Source organism: Pelobates fuscus, chromosome 3 (assembly GCF_036172605.1).
Source record: "Pelobates fuscus isolate aPelFus1 chromosome 3, aPelFus1.pri, whole genome shotgun sequence".
In the NCBI taxonomy this organism is placed as follows: domain Eukaryota; kingdom Metazoa; phylum Chordata; class Amphibia; order Anura; family Pelobatidae; genus Pelobates; species Pelobates fuscus.
Window position 1 is genome coordinate 189,536,491 of NC_086319.1, and position 14,192 is coordinate 189,550,682.

The window sequence follows — 14,192 nt, forward strand, 5'->3', positions numbered from 1 at the left end:
TTTGTGGCTTGTTTCAAGTTTTCGCAGCTTGGTTAATGTTTCCGTTAGTTGTTGTATTTTTCTCTTTTTGTGGGCAGTGGCTAGGCTAATGAGGGTTCCTCTGATCACCGGTTTGTGAGCAGCCCACAGTGTTATTGGGGAAGCTACTGAGTGCGTGTTAGTGTCGAAATATTCTTTAATAGTTTGGGCAATTGAGAGCCTAATTTGGGTATCGTGAAGGAGTAGTGGGTTCAGCCTCCACGACCAAGGTCGTTTTAGGTCCGGTATGCGAATGGTAAGTGTTATGTCGGCGTGATCTGACCATGAGTTGGTCCCTATGGATGTATGAGATACCTGAGATGTCAAGTTCGGTGATATGAGGAAGTGGTCTATGCGTGAATACGTGGTATGCGTGTGCGAGTAGAAGGTATAGTCGCGGGTGGACGGGTGTTGTGCCCTCCATATGTCGACTAAGTCTTGTGTAGCTAGAAATTGTGCGAAATATGTGTCATTCCTGGGTGGTTGCGTTGCTTCCCGTGTCGACCTGTCAATGGCGGGGATATGCGTGGCGTTGCAGTCTCCACCTACTATAAGGCGTTTACCTGTGTAAGCCTGTAGATGCGACGCGTATTGTTGCCAAAATGTGTTGTGTGGGATGGTCGGGGCGTATACCGAACTTATGGCATAAGAGTTTACGCCTATTTTCCCTTCTATTATAACATATCGCCCTTGCGGATCAATGGTACTCTTGATGTCTGTTAGGGGGCATGTGGATTTGAGGAGGATTGCGACACCTTTCGTCTTAGTATCTGGGGAGTGGGCCATGTAGCTCTGTTTGTAGTATCGGTTGGTGAGGGGGAACGATCTTGTGGTTGTGAAGTGCGTTTCCTGTAGGAGTAGGATATCTATGTGTTGTCTGTGTGCCCATCGTAGTAAGCCGTGTCTTTTGGCTGGTGTGTTGAGGCCCTTGGCGTTAATGGAAACGCATTTTAAAGACAGGGGCATTGTGGTGGCTGCTGCCCCGAGTTGGGTTTAATGCCTGCCTTGGTGCGTGGTGTGTTAATGGGTAGTGGGTAAGGTGGTAGGTAGCTCAGGGAGCGGGCTGGGGCTCCGTGCCGCGGCTTTGGAAAAGGGGGGCAGGAGGGGAGGGGGCAAGGGATGTGAGGTTCAACAATAACAATAACGGCCCGAGGGGCCAAGCTACTGGTCTTACTCGTTGCCAGCAGGTGGTGGGGTGGTTCGCCTAACCGCTCCTTGAGGTGCGGAGGTGAAGGTATGTAGTGTGGTGGTCTATAGTGGCGGATAGCCAGAATCGCAGTCTGGCCCTTTGATCGAGTCTATGCAATGCCTGTGCGAAGTGTCGTCCGATTATACCATGTGTTATGTCCTGGTGCCTGCGGTACCGCCCTCCCCCCCCCCCCCCCAAAGGAGGAGGGGGGCCGGAGAGAGGCCCCGCGCGCCCCGTGCCCAAAAGGTGTATGGTCATAGTGCGTACTATACCCAGAGTCAGTTGTCCTTGGAGGGGTATGGAGTATACCAGGGGGGTGGTGTGTCCTGTTGTGGATGTCTCCCATTGTGTTGGTCGCTATAGCTGGTCGGGGGGCCCCGGGATCTGTGCTTTATTTATGGATTTGTATACCTGTTCAAGATATATGGAAAGAGAAAGAAAGATAAACATACATGCAACGGCATATAACAGAAGATTTTCCGGGTCTTAATGGTAGGAAAACATTATTAAAACATTACTTTGTGTATCTCAATTACTGTAATACACCTTTCACCATTGTAGTCCTGTTGCGCATACAATCTCATAGTGAGTACATTCTCTTTACAATCGCTTTTCTGATGAAGTACATTTTCTATCACCTGGGCATATCTAGTAACTTCTTTCTGTCAAGCTAAGAGCTGCTAGCTAGCTAGTCATTGCCATATCTTGTGCAGCCCTTATTCTATGGTGTTTTGTTGTTCCGTAACATGTTCCCATATGTTTGTCACATTTAAGTGTTCCTCATTGTGACAGGTGTTTCTCTTGTTTCCCCCCCTCCCTTTTTATTTTTATTTTTTTTGTGTTTGTTTTTTAATAGCAATAATTGGTTATGTGCAATGTAATTATTTATCCATATGTTTAATTTTTGTATAGATATTATCCCCCCCCCCCTTTTTTTTCCCCCTCATAACAATATTCGGTTACGTGCAATGTAATTATTTATTCATATGTTTCGTTTTTATATAGGTATTTTTTCCTTCTTTTTTTTTTTTTGTTGTTATTATTATTTTAATTTTTTTGTTTTTTCTGTTTTTTTTTTTTTTGTTTGTTTTTTTTTGTTCTATTATTAATATTATAACAATATTTGGTTGTGTGTAATTCCCATTGCTTTGGGGTTGTGAAGGGTGTGGAAGGTGTGCGGTGTTTATGTGTGCTCATGCTATGAAATTATGGGTACATGCAGTCCAGTAATGCAAGCCTAGAAAAGTACATGTGCTGATAGTGCTGTGTGGTATATCTTATCTGCCATGTTGACGGTGGTTATGTAGCAGGTCGTCGGAATGTCTTTTCTGGGAGAGTCTTGGGAGGTCTTGCGTCGGGGTCCTGGGGTATAGGAACGGGTGCAGTCCGTGGTATGTTGTCGGAGATACGGTGCTTTCGTCGTGTGGCATCCTTTTGTCGACCTGTGGTGGTTAGGCCTGATTGTCTCCAGCGGGTGAAAGGCGTCGTTGATGGTTGGCTTCTTCTCTTCGGGTAGGCGGTGTTCGGGCCGCACTGGGCCCCGCTCCGTTGTTGGCATCCAGGGGGGGTAGTCCCAGTCGCTCCGCAAAGCTGTTCACGTCTGCTATGTCGTGTAGGGTGTAGGTTTGGTCGTTTTTGCGCACTGTAAGTTTAAAGGGATGCCCCCATGCATACCGCATCCGTCGTCGCGTGAGTTCCAGGGTAAGTGGTCGCAGTTCTCTGCGCTTCCTCAGGGTACTGGGAGCCAGATCTTGAAAAAATTGCACCTGGTGGCCTTCTATCTGAAGGGGGTTGTCCCGTGCGGCTCTCATTATGGCCTCTTTAATGTGGTAGTAATGGAGCCGCACTATCACATCTCGCGGCCGGCTCATTACGGGCGTGGGGGCCCGCAGTGCCCTGTGGGCTCGATCTAAGAGGAGCTCGGCTGGGGGTGCTTCTGGAAGCAGGCTGCAGAAGGTCTCTCTTATGGTGGATGCGAGGGATTCCATGTCTACCGTCTCGGGTAGGCCCCTTATTCTTATATTATTTCTCCTCGACCTGTTGTTGAGGTCTTCTTGGGCATCCTCCAGTTGTTTCACCTGGTCTCTGAGGCCTTTTATGGCCTGCTCTTGTGCGTCTGCTCTGGAGGTAGCGCCCTCCATTTTGTCTTCTAAGGAGTTGGTGCGTTGCACGAGGTCTGTGAGGCCTGCCCGTAACGGCGCCAGGTGCTTGGTAAATTCCGCAGCCATGTTTAGTTTGATGTCGTGTAGGAGACTACGAAGGTCATCTTTTGTGATGGGGTTAGTGTTTTGGTGACTTATGTCACTCGCAGCAGAGTCGGAGTCATATTCTCTTTGCTCTTCGGCTCTTTGCTCGTCCTCCGGCTTGCGGCTACGGAAGATTGGAGCCACGGCCGTCCCTTGTTTAGACTTGCGTCCGCCGCCCATCCTCTCGGTGGTACCGCTGTTTGATGGTACTGATACAGGTTTTTGGGGCGATTTTGGGTCAGGATTGCAGCTGATATTAGCTTAAGGTGGGCCAGATTTTGCGGAGCTCTAGCAAGTTGCCGCCATTCGCACCGGAAGTCAGGCGCCGCCCCCGAAGATTTTTTTTTTAACCCAAAATTTGAGTTGTAAAATTGCCTGTGTCCTATATTTTAAATGACATATAGAGCAATGTCCACCTGACCTGACAGGGACGCAATGTCTGGGAGACTGACAGGAAGGGTGTGCACAGAGCTGCATGAGACACAAAGAGGGGGTGAGGGAAGTGGGGGGTGCAAGAGACACTATAAAGGATAAGATTCACTAAAGAGACACATAGGGGGGGATAAAAAGCACTAAAGGTGTGTAAGACTTTCATCTGTCAGTTGTATTTGTTTCTTTTAAATTATTTGCATCTTCTATTGTGAAGAAATGAATTTACATTTCTTATGTACACTTATCAGTTAGTGATAATGCAATAATCAAAGAGCACGTTCATTACGATAATGAGTGAAATTGTAATAAATGTGTCCCCCTTGAGTTGGAGCTCCATGCAGCATCGTGTTTTAAGTCTACCTTGTAGACACTCTAGCCTCACTTTCTAAGCTTGTAATACCTACTTCTCGTGGAGGCAGCATTACCTTGTAGCATACTGGTCTACCTGCGATGGAAGACACTGAGAAGCAGCCAATCTCGTTGTCTCTGATCTACATGGAGCAAGGCCCTCAACGGTTGGGCATACCGTCCCCTCTCCCCCCGCCAGTGAGAGTTAGCCCTGCTCCCACAACATCGGACACCCCTTTGTCACTTGTCTATGCATGTTCCCGCTCACTGCAGCAGTAAGAGAACTTCCAAGATGGCAGACGCACGTCATGGAAGCAGGCATTACTAAATAGCTCTGGGGGCGCTCTCCTTAACCCAGTGGACTGATTCTTGCTGCGACTTGATGAAGCTTTTTTGCGGTTCTGGGCAGAACTAGAGACTCACATAGTGACTACCTCAAAACAACCCCAAGAGGGAGATGGGAAGTGTGAGCACCAGGGAGAGAGTGAGCCTCCTTTGGGTACAGCGAATCAAAGCCCACTTGGGCCGAAAGCCACAAGAGACCTGGTCTCCATGCATCATCCACACAAACAGAGGGCAACCCGCTGCTGGCGGTGCAGGACCAACAATGCCTCCTGTTTCCCCCAATGGAAGAAGGTCTGAGACTTTCGGAGTCTCCGAGAGAGCAGCTCAAAGATGCAGGCTTTATTAAGGGCCTAGGCCTGGAGGGATGCTTCCCTTCGCTCCCACTATTCTGGTACCCCCATCGATCACCTAGTGAGAACCATACAGATCTTAAGCACAGGATTCGGCTGACCACTGACATGCACCTTTATGCCGCTCTACACTGGGCACTGTGAGTCACCCTGACTTCTGCAGATACTATCCTACCATTGTGGGACTCCCTTAACCCTGTTTGATGAAGCAGCTATATGTTTAAAATTGTACTTATACACTCTTGCTAAAAGTTGTCTCAGCATACTCTTTTTGTTTCTTATCGTTTAAAAAAAAGTGCAACATTCATGACGTAACACATATTTTCATTGAAATTTCTCTTGGCATGTCTACCCATGTGGTACTGTCTACAAAAGTGCACTGCAAAAATAAAGAATGTTAAAAAAAATTGTACCCTTTTCCTTAGACCTTGAGTTCACTCTTCAATTATGAACAACGAATTGCCAGCAGAGTTGCTAATTGTCAAATATACAGTATCTTACAAAAGTGAGTACACCCCTCACATTTTTGTAAATATTTTATTATATCTTTTCATGTGACAACATTGAAGAAATGACACTCTGCTACAATGTAAAGTAGTAAGTGTTCAGCCTGTATAACAGTGTAAATTTTTTGTCCCCTCAAAATAACTCAACACACTGCCAGTAATGTCTAAACAAAAGTGAGTACAGACTGTACACTTACTACTTTACATTGTAGCAGAGTGTCATTTCTTCAGTGTTGTCAAATGAAAATATATAATAAAATATTTACTAAAATGTGAGGGTCCTCTTTTAAGTCATTATACATTTATGAAAGAGCTTTCACCCCTCTAGGCCAGCTTGTCCCATTTATGCCAGCTTTTGCATTTTACCTTGTGCCATTTCATCCCCCATTGACCAGCTTCTACTTTCACCACTTTACAAAAAATAAATGGCACAAAGGGATGAAATATATAGTACAAAAATACAGGTTTTAGACCACCCAGGTGCAGTGTGTAAAAAAAAAAAAAAAAAAAGGGTAATTACTTCCTTTTTAGACAGGTATAGGTATAGCAAAAGGATTCCTCTCAATCCTCAATACAACTTTAGACAAAACAGGATATACCTAAACCTATAAAGTAAAAGAAAATACGCTCATAGGGGATTAACGTAAAAACACAAATTGCCCCTTGTTAATATGTTGCACTCACAAAATTGAAGTGATTTTCAGGCTCATCAAATAAGTGGATTTTCACGACTTCCTCACAATTGGAGTGATGAATATTACATGAAAAAGATAAAAAAAATTGGCATAGTATAGCACTGTAGTAAAGTATAAATCAGCTTTTAATGGTTGCACTTACAGTGTAAAAGGTATAAAAAGGCCCATCAGTACAAATCTGTTTGTCCCATCGCTGTAGAATATGGTAATCCTCATATAAATGTCCAGCAGGAGAAACAGGTATAAAATTAAATAAAATACAAATACAAACTCAAAGCACTCCATTACTCCTAAGGAAGTCTGAGAAGACAGACGAAACGCGTAGAGTGAGCTATTTACTTGTATTTTTTTTTTCAATTCTTTATTTTTTGAGGTGCAAGGAGCCTCAGATTTTGCATCAACATGTTATAAACATTACATCAAGACAATTCAAATACAGTTCCAGTAACACATTGTATAAAACTGCACCATTTTATGTTTGTTTAAAGGAATCATAAAAAGGATTATGCATGCTGACATGACGTAGTTAGTAGAGCAGGTGAGGAGTATATACGCTTCCAACACATCGTTTTGTGAGAACAGTTAAGGCTTGCATAAGCTTAAGGTGTACTATACTTCGAATAGGTAAGGTGCGTATCGCCGCTGTTACAATCGTTTAAGCACAAATAAGGAGTATATATGCAGATACGATATTATGAGCTACAAACTGTGTTCAAAGGAGCACCTCACAGGGATTTAAGTAAATTATGCAAACACGTGTGAAACAGTTAAAGAAAATTAAAAACGAGAAGGAAAAAAATACTTAAACTGCACAAATTTTTAAATAGTATTGCGAGTAATTGCAGACAGTTCAGGACCCCAGGGTTGACGATGGATCTCCTCGTTGAGCCGCAGGTATGAACGGGCAAATTCTCGCGGGGTCCCAGTGAGTGGATGTTGAAGGTGTCGGCTGAGATGGTGCTGCGGCTACAGTCCAAGGGTCTGCTCAGCCTATTCCCACCAGCGGTAGGAATAGTGCAGGCGTGTGGGCGATATTGCTCAGAACGTCCAGGCGGTGATGATGGGAGTAGCAGTCCCGGGTATCTGTGGGTCTGACCAAGTGCCTTCTTTCTGCCCCTGTCTGCCGTGATGAGCGGGTCTGCAGGTACTGACCCTTCCGTTTCTTGCCATTCAGTTTGCGCCAGGCTGGGGTGAGGGCTGAGGTCTCGTTTTTCCGGCGGTTGGCGTGGGTGCGAGCAGTAGACTTCGCTGTGCATGCTGTGGCTTGCAAACTGCTGTGTTCGGAGGCTGCTGGAGCCGTTGAGTGGTAAGTGGGTCGAGTGTGCTTGGCGGTTTCGCTCGGTTGTGTGCGAGGGTGAGGGATGATGTTTGGGGAGTCTGCTTGCATTTCCCGCCAACCGGCTCTCCGGTCCGAACTCAGTCCGGAGGCAGCTCTAGGAGCGCGGTGTGAGTGTCTCCCCAGGCGGCGTCTGGTGGCAGGACGGATCCATGCCGCCATTTCCTTCACCACTAGATGGAATGCCCGACCTCTGATGCGAGATTGCGTCCATAGGTTGGTACAAAGCTGATGGAAAAATTCCTGGACATTCTCAGGCGGCTTTGTGAAGGTGCTTCTTGTCGCGGGTCTCTGTCGGGCCGCCATCTTGCGTGGGCCCTGGCAGGCTTGGTAGGCCGCTGGTTTTGTCGCTTGATTAAGCCGATTTGCAGGGGCAAACGTCCCCAGCGCGGACCGGGATAACCCCCGCCGGTCCAAAGGGGGGGGTAGCTGGGCCATATTGGATGCTCGCTTGTGAGCGGGACCCGTGCCGGGAGATCGGCCACCTCCCCCAGGCTTCAGGTTCCGTTCTGAATTAGGCCGCATGGCCGGTTCAGGTGATTTCCCAGAGTTTCGGTGCGGGACAGTTGTCATTCCGTTCCCTGTGCAATCTTGTGTCGTTTTCCAGGCATCTCGTGCTGCAGGCATTAATATTTCGTTTAGGATTAGCAGTTTTGTGCCCGCTGGTGCAGGAGCTCTCAATGAACACGACCGGCCATCTTGGCTGTCAGGCCCCGCCCCCTATTTACTTGTATTTGTATTTTATTTTATTTTCTGTCCTCCCCCCGGCCCCCACCCCTGAGCAGTGGGTGGGGGCCCTAGATAAGAATGGTGGGTGGGGCCCTAAATAAAGAGAGGGGGGGACCTACTGTCCTCCCCCTGGCCCTCACCCCTGAGCAGTGGGGGCCCTAGATAAGTTACAAAAATTAAACTTACAATTTGATGTCTTCTTTTTTCTAAAATCTTAATTTTTCAGCCCCAAAAAAGGCCAAATAAAAGCCATCATACCTGACGAACTTAAAATAAAATTAAAAACCCGAGCGCAAAAAAAAAACCTGACGAAAAAGAAAAAACCCGAGCGCAAAAAAAAAAAATTATCCATCTTCACCCATGGAGGGCTCCGCGCAGACTGAGCTACGCAGGGCGGGGGAAGGCTTATAAAGCCTTGCCCCGCCCTGCAATTAGGCTAAGAACACTCTGATTGGTGGGTTTAAGCCAATCAGAGTGCTCTTTGTCATTTTACACAGCATGGGAAAGTTCTTTGGAATTTTCCCACGCTGTGTAAAATGACACAGAGCACTGTGATTAGATGGCTTGAAAACCATCCAATCACAGTGCTCTGTGTCATTTTACACAGCGTGGGAAAGTTCTTTGGTTTTTTTATTTTATTTTAAGTTCGTCGGGTATGATGGCTTTTTATTTGGCCTTTTTTGCGGCTGAAAAATGAAGATTTTAGAAAAAAGAAGACGTCAAATGGTAAGTTTAATTTTTTTTTACAGGTTAGTTATTTTATTCCCCCCTCACTATTTTTAGGGTGAGGGGGGTAGGTAGGGGATAGTTTGATTTGGGTGGGGGGGGGTGACTAGGGGCTTGGGACCCCTAGTCACCTTGATTGGGGGGGATTTTCATTTAGGGCCCCCACCCGCCGCTCAGGGGTGAGGTCCGGGGGGGAAGACGGTAGGTCCCCCCCCCCACCATTCCTATCTAGGGCCCCCACCCACTGCTCAGGGGTGGGGGCCAGGGGGGGAGGACAGTAGTTCCCCCCCTTATTGTTTTTTTAGGGCCCCCACCCAACGCTCAGGGGTGGGGGCCGGGGGGGTAGGATGGTAGGTCCCCCCACCATTCTTATCTAGGGCCCCCACCCACTGCTCAGGTGTGGGTGCCAGGGGGAGGACAGTAGGTCCCTCCTCTCTTTATTTAGGGCCCCCACCCACCGCTCAGGGGTGGGGGCCGGGGGTCCCCCCCCTTATTGTTATTTATGGGGCCCCCACCAGCCGCGCAAGGGGGTGGAGGTTATTAGGTTTTTTTTTTACAGTGAGCAGCCACAGGCTGCTTACTGCTTACTAGACATGCCCCTACTCACGGTATAGCGAGTAGGGGCATATTATTTACTAATACTAAGTAATCTTTAGGTTACTGGCTATGGAGGGATAATGTATAATAAACACAGGTTACTGGCTATGGGGGATAATGTATAATAAACACAGGTTACTGGCTATGGGGGATAATGTATAATAAACACAGGTTACTGGCTATGGGAGGATAATGTATAATAAACACAGGTTACTGGCTATGGGGGGATAATGTATAATAAACACAGGTTACTGGCTATGGAGGATAATGTATAATAAACAAGAACAACAAAAAAAATAATGCAAAAAAAAAAATGAATGCAGCTTCAGAATTAATCTAAATTGTATGCTGTCTAGGAGGTGGGAGGGTCTGGGAGGGAGGGTCTGCTGCTGATTGGCTGGAATGTGTCTGCTGACTTTGAGGTGCAGGGTCAAAGTTTACTCAATGATGACGAATAGGGGGCGGACCGAACATCGCGTATGTTCGCCATCCGTGGCGAACGCGAACATGCCATGTTCGCCAGGAACTATTCGCCAGCGAACCGTTCGGGACATCACTAATTGCTAATCTAAAATATGAATGCATTAAAAAAAACAGCAATGACATTTTAGAATTTAAAGGTTCATCATTGATGTAACTGAACAACTCTAACTTTGAAATTAAATCACATTTCGGGCACAATCAACTTGAGCTCAGTGCACCAGTGACCATCCTATTTAATTTAATTCATTAAATCCTCTGGATTTGTACCTGAACTCTGCAAAAAGAAGCAAGGTGATCTTATTCAAGCATTTTTTCTTGATTTTGCCAATTATTTTGATATGGTTGACCCAGAACATATCATGCAAAGACCCTTGAAGATGGCATACCTGCACACTCAAAACTCGCCCGCAAGTGCCGTCATTTTCTTTCTTTAGCTACTGGTACATCATCCTCCAGCAGTTTGTGTTAGTGCTCTTCTGTCTTGAAGGCACAACATTTAGATAAATGGTAGATGCCACAGGATCACTGCATCCAACTCTTGCGCTGAGTGAGAAAATGCTTATTTTCCCACAGCCATCGCATGTGACATCGGTGGGAGTTGACAAAACTGGATGGTCAAACTTTCATCTCTTGTCATGTTTTTATAAACATTTGGCTTGATTAGTGCCTCCCATTCACTCAAAGTTATACGTACAGTACACGTCATCTAGTAAATAAAGTTATCACCATTTGAGGCTGAGTTACAGGATTAATTCATAGAGGCAAAATATGGAAAGCTAGAGAGATAGTGGAGCAGGCACTGTAACTGCTTCATCTCATTTTAATGGTATAATGCTAAACAAGAGTCCCCAGCTGATGCCCTCTATGCTGCTTGTGCTGTCGAGGAAGTTTTAGCCTGAGCAGCAACGGTCGGCCGTGATTTACTGAGAGTATCAGCTGTCGGCTTTCAGCTTATTACTACTCCGATTACTGGCACAAATTGGTATGGGTAGAAGTAAGTGTGTAATATATGCCTTAGCCATACCTGCATTAGGGGCTCAGCTGTAGGTATAGAGGCACCCTTAAAATTGTTATAGTGCCTACAGTATCCCTTTAAATACTGACAAAATAGTTTCAATGATATTCTGAGCAGAGACAAATTTGTTTAAAGGAACACTTCAAACACCATTACAGCCTGGAGTTATGGTACCAGGAGTGTCTTGATGTCTTCCAAGTGAAGCACTCGGCTAAGCCTGGTGTTGTTGTGCTTAGCTCATTGGCTTTTGATGCATAGCTAATGCTCTCAGCCAATGAGTCAGCCCTGCAATGCAAGGCTTAGCTCAGGACAGCTAGCGGAAGCTATTTCCAGAAGCTTCTTTGCTACAGAGGAAGAGATGACTAGCATAGAAACATAGAATGTGACGGCATATTGGATACAAAAATTTAATTAATACATACCACAAACGCTCCATCTCCACCTAACGCAATGGTTTCTGTATTCCCCCCCTCCCCCCCTGAAAAAAACACAAAACTAAAATCCAAATAATTACCAGTATGAATTTTTTTTTCTGTGTTCTTTTTACTTGTGCCCTTACATCACATAAAGGCTCTGTAATCCTCGCCATCAGAGGTCTCGAGGTTTGGCCAACATATTGAATATAACACTTCATGCAGGCAAGTAGATAAATTACATGTGTTAAACAGCAATAAATAGACTTTCTGATATTGTATGTTTTACCTGTAACCATAGAGGAGAATACTTGTACATACCCACTCTTCCAACATGGTCTAATCCCACATATATGCATGCCAAAAAAAATTGCATAGAGACATACAGCCACAGGCATATTAAGAATTACATACACAGTCATATGGTCATACAGACATAGGAATACAAAGCAGGTGTGAATCCAGAACCTAATCTCAAGAAGGACACTGGCAGTGGGTTGTAGTGGGGTGGTATTGGCTGTATTTGAGGTATTGGCTGTAATTGAGGAGTAGGGGTTGTAGTAGGGGACTATGGGACTCTCCAGCCCCTTTGTGCCAAACACAGCCCCTGTGTCAGGGTACCTGAAGCCTCTACCTCTGAGAGAGGTAGAGACTTAGAAGTTTATCCATCCGGACGGCATGTCTCCTCGGTTCCTCGCGGTTCACCCGGTCTTGCAAACGCCGGCCGCGAGGGAGTCACTTCCTTTTATAGCAGGAGGTCCGGAGGCCGACGTCATGACGCCAACCCGGAACGCCCTGTCACTCAAATCTGTGGAGACGAATCAGGACTCGCCGGAGGCGTGTCTTCTCTCCCTAACCAGGGTATTTAACAGTGTCTCTCTCATTTACTCATTGCCCTGTCGTGGTTCTAGTCTGCCTAGTCACACAGTGCTCTGTTATTCTCTTGTCTTTTGGTTCTGACCCGGCTTTGTTATTTACTTACCTGTCTTTCTGTTATCCTTGACCCGGCTTGTCTCTCGCTTACCTGTCTTCTCGTTCCCTCGACCTCGGCTTGTCACTGACCATTCTATACGTAGTTTTACGTTAAGTCCGGCCATTCTAAGGTCCGGTATACGTATCTGCTACTCTTTGTACTCTGCGTGTTGGATCCCTGACCCGATCCTGACATTACGACAGGGCCATGGATCCTGCAGGTACAAATTGTCAGCTTGGTTCTCCTGATCCTAGGTTTGACGCCATGGAGCATAGGATGGATCAGATGGCTCTAGCACTACAGGCGCTGCTATCACGTCCTATTAATCCACCTGAGGAGATGCGTAATACGTCTGCTCCTTCTGTGGGTCCAGGGCTAGAGGTAGCTACTGTAGGTGCTTCTTCCCGAGTTACCCCACCTGTACGTTATGCTGGTTCTCCTGAGAGGTGTCGTGGGTTTTTGAACCAGATCAGTATCCATTTCGAGCTACAGCCCCGTTCCTACCCTACTGATAGGGCAAAAGTGGGATTTATTATTACCTTACTCATTGAGAGGGCTCTGAGATGGGCTAATCCGTTGTGGGAGAATGATAATCCATTAGTCTATAACTATAATGCCTTTGTAGCTGCTTTTAAAAGAACTTTTGATCCCCCTGGCAGGAAGGTCAATGCAGCCAGATTACTGTTGCGCCTTAGACAAGACAACCGAACACTTGTGGATTACGCGCTAGAGTTCAGGTCTTTGGCGGCAGAGGTAAAATGGAATGAACAGGCCTATATAGACGTATTTTTAAATGGATTATCCGATGTAATACTTGACGAGGTAGCAACAAGAGAGCTTCCCGAGAACTTGGAAGACTTAATTTCCTTTATCTCTCGCATTGACGAACGTCTAAGGGAGAGGCAGAATACTCGAGATAGAACCGGTAGATCTTCCTTTAGACTAGCACCATCATTTCAAATTTCTGAAACCAAAACTCCACAGTTTTCAGAACCTATGCAGTTAGGCCTTACTCGTCTGTCAGAGGAGGAGAGACAGTACAGGAGAAGGGAGGGACTGTGTATGTATTGTGGAGCCAGAGGTCATGTACGTTTGAGCTGTCCCAGTCGTCCGGGAAACGCTCGCACCTAAGTTTCTCTAGAGGACAGACCTTGGGTGTTTCGATTTTGTCCTCTACTCATAACTACAAAGAACATAGACTCCTATTACCTGTCTCTTTAACTTGGGAGAAGGGAACCTTAGAGACTATGGCATTGATAGACTCCGGGGCTGCTGAGAGTTTTGTCGACCAAAAGTTTCTCACCAAACACACTATCCCATCCCAGTTAAGGAAGACACCCTTGGCTGTTGAAGCCATTGATGGTAGACCTTTAGTTGAGCCTGTGATTTTCCGGGAGACCACACCTCTTAACTTAACTACTGGTATTCTACACAAGGAGGAGATATCCCTACTACTTATTTCATCTCCTTCTGTTCCCATAGTCCTGGGATACTCCTGGCTTAAGAGACATAACCCCGTTATAGATTGGAAATCAGGGGAAATAGTTTCGTGGGGTCAGGATTGTCAAGAGAATTGTTTAAAGAAAGTGTCACCTCTCTGTAGTGTTAACGCACTTAATAACGCTACCGACTCTACCAAAGTACAGATACCGTCCTTGTATCAAGATTTAAAGGCAGTATTTGACAAAGGAAAGGCTGATACCTTACCACCACATAGGCCTTTTGATTGCAAAATTAATTTACTTTCTGGTACTATGCCTCCCAGGGGTCATGTATACCCTTTGTCTACGA